This window comes from Tupaia chinensis, unplaced genomic scaffold (assembly GCF_000334495.1).
Source record: "Tupaia chinensis unplaced genomic scaffold, TupChi_1.0 Scaffold000403_1, whole genome shotgun sequence".
Lineage (NCBI taxonomy): Eukaryota > Metazoa > Chordata > Mammalia > Scandentia > Tupaiidae > Tupaia > Tupaia belangeri.
Genome location: NW_006159905.1, coordinates 995,055 through 998,615, shown reverse-complemented (window position 1 = coordinate 998,615; position 3,561 = coordinate 995,055).

Here is a 3,561-nt window from a genome sequence, read left to right as displayed (position 1 = left end):
CGAACCGTGGTTGACTACATGGGAGTCCAGCGACATAGCCATTACGCTAACTGCTGGTCCTGAAACCCGGTATTTCTATTTTTGGTTTCTTTTGGTCACTCACCAACACCAAACCACCCCGGTGGCAAACCAGAGAGTGAAAAGCAGGGACTTCCCTTACTTTTCCTCCTCTTAGGTCTTCACACCACAACGGCCTCTCAGCTAAGGAAGCTTTATGGAAAGATGACAATGGTACCACTAGGACAAAGAGCCAAAAGCGTGGACAGTAAGCTCAGGGGAAAAAAAATGTGAAAAAGATGATAGTAATATTAACACAAAAAACGCAATTTAAAACAGCAATGAGAGGGGCCAGCAGGTGGCGTGGTGATTAAAGGTGCTGGATTCCCACACGGCCGACTGTGGTTCAAGTCCCAGACCTGGTGGCTTGCTTTCTCACTTTCTCTTTCTCTCTGTCTCTGTCTGGTCAAATTAAAAAATAATAATAAATGGAATTAAGTAAAATAAATAATTAATTTTAAAAAACCAGCAATGAGATACCCTGTCATCTGTCACAATGGCGAGGATTCTGACACCTGGATTGGCTAGAGTGAGAACGCATGAAGACAGTGCTGACCCGAGTACCGTAGTCCTCCGTCATCACGTTTCGATCTCTCTGCTTTCCGTTACCAGAAGGCAACGATGGTCCAAAAATATGAAATGAAAAGCTCCCGAAATAGACAAGTCGTAAGTTTAAACTGCTGTTCTGCATAGTTCAATAAAATGTTGTACCATCCTGCTTCGCCCACCTGCTCTGTCCAGCAGATTCACACTGTATACACCCCCTGCCTACTAGTCGCTTAGTATCCTTCTTAGTTATAAGATCTAAGAAACAGAGTTACACATAAGGTGCTATCTGCAATGTCGGGCAGTCTGTGGGGGTCTTGGAACACATACCCCGCAGATAGTAAGGGGTTACCGTGTAGTCTCGCGCTGCTTTCTGTAAAATGACTTGGCAATACCTAGGTATGGAATCGCTGTAACAGGATTAAGAGGGTAAAAACATGGTCCAATTATTATGTTGAAAGTTGGAGCCTTGGGGCCAGTAGGTTGCATGGTAGTTAAGGGTACTGGACTGCCACAGGGTGGACCATGGTTTGAGTCCCAGACCAAGCAGCTTGTTTTCTCTCTCTCTCTCTCTCTCTCTCTCTCTGTCCCTCTCTGGTCAAATATAAAGAAAGAAGAAAGGAAGGAAGAAAGAAAGAGAAAGAAAAAGAAAGGAAGAGAAAGGAAGGAAGAAAGAAGGAAGGAGAAAGGTTAAATAAAATAATTATTTTAAAAAAAGAGAGAAAGAGAGAAGAAAGAAAGAAAGAAAGAAAGAAAGAAAGAAAGAAAGAAAGAAAGAAAGAAAGAAAGAAAGAAAGAAAGAAAGAAAGAGAAAGAAAGGTAGGTGGAGCCTTTGGAAGATTAGTGTAGACAGGCTGATGCTAGTGTCAAGCCTTTAGACTTTCCACCTACCAGAACTGTAAGTCAAATAAACCTCTACTCCTTATCATTCACCTAGTCTCAGGCATTTCTATAAGCAACATGATATTGGGCTAAGATGAGTACCATTTAAGAGCTTTAAAACAAACCTGTCCTAGGGGCAGCAGTTAGCATAATGGCTTTGTTGCTGAACTCCCATGTAGCTGACCGCAGTTTGAATCCCGGACCCAGTGGCTTAGACTCATGCCGGGCATGTGTGTGTGCGTGCCCAAGATCCCTAGAAGAGAATGGAGGAGAAGGGATTGCGGCATGGCCATCCTCCCTGTGGGGTGATTTCTCGCTTTCTGTCTCTCTGTCTCTCTCTCTCTTTCTGGCAAATGCATGCGCCTTATAGCAAAAACCTCTCAAAAAAAAAAAAAAAAGAAAAAGAAAAACCTGTCCTTGGGCTGGACCTATAGTGCAGCAGTGCATTGGGAGCTGAATCCCACATAGCTGACTACAGTTCAAATCCAAGGTCAGACACATGACCAAAATCCTGATGGGAAGAAGCACTCAAGTAAAAGGCTTATGGCATGACCATATCCCATTAGGGGGCTCTCTCTCTCTCTGTCTCTCCCCCCCTTTCTCTCTTTCATGTTCCAGAGAACATGTGCTCTTTGGCTCTCTTAGGGCCAGCAGGTGGTGTGATGGTTAGGGCACTGGACTCCCACGTGGCCAACTGAAGTTCGAGTCCCAAACCTCAAAAGCAACTCGCTTTCTCACTTTCCCTTTCTGGTTAAGGCTGCTAGATTCCCACATGGCTGGGCTCAGTTTGAGTCCTGGACCGAGAGACTTAAAAGGCACACCAGGTTTGTGTGCATGTCCAAAATCCGAGGAAGAGAACGGAGGAGAAGGGCTTGTGGCATGGCCAGTCCCCCTGAGGGGAGATTTCTCACTAGCCCTCTCTGTGTCTCTCTCTGGCAAGCACGTGCTCCCTATGGGGGAAAAAAATCTATCTTTTCACCCTCTAACTCAGTGGTTCCACTTCTACAATTGAGCCAAAGGAAATCTTTAAACGACCATGCAAATATGTTTGTTGGAGAATATTTACTGCAGTATAGTTTACATTATTGTTGAAAACTGGGACTCACCTAAATATGCTATGATAAATTTGTCATGATAGGAAATTTGTTTAAATGAACTAGAGTTCACCAAACAGTAGAATACTGGGCAACCATTAAGAATGATATTGAAGGGAACCAGCAATTAGCGTAATGGCTATGTCACTGGACTCCCACGTAGTCGACCGCGGTTCGCATCCCGGACCCGGTGGCTTCAAACTCATGCCGGGCGCGTGTGCGTGCATGCCCAAGATCCCGAGAGGAGAATGGAGGAGAAGGGATTGCGGCGTGACCATCCCCTGGGGGGTGATTTCTCGCTTTCTGTCTCTCTGTCTCTGTCTGTCTGGCGAGTGCACATGCCCTATAGCAAAAACCTCTCAAAAAAAAAAGAATGATATTGGCTCATGGACTTCCTGATGTGATACATTAAGAAAGATATGACAGAGGACGAGCGGGTGGTGAGGTGGTTAAGGCAATAGACTCCCATATTGCTGACCGTGGTTCGAGTCCTGGACCTGGTGGCTTGAAAATCCCGCCAGGTGCATGTGCATGTGCATGCTTGCCCAAAGTCCCAGGAGGAGAATGGAGGAAAAGGGATTGTGGAGTGGCCAACCTTCCTGGGGCCTGGGGTGGGGGGTGATTTCTCACTTTCCTTCTCACTGTCTCTCTCCAGCAAGCACATGTGCCCTATGGCCAAAACCTAAAACACACACACACATGTGCACATACACACACACAGACACACACACACATACACCAGAAAGATACAACATCACTTCATGGTATTTCTGCCCAAAAAATGAGTAAACATAAGACATACCAAAATTTAGGAAAAGTCTACAAAATAACTGGCCTGTGTCATTTTTTAAACCTCCTTAAAAGTTCATTTATTTCTTGGATCCCTTGGGGACCAGCAGGTGGCACGGTGGTTAAAGGCACTGGACACTCCCACATGGCCGACCAAGTTTGAGTCCCTGACCTGGGGGCTTGCTTTTTTCCC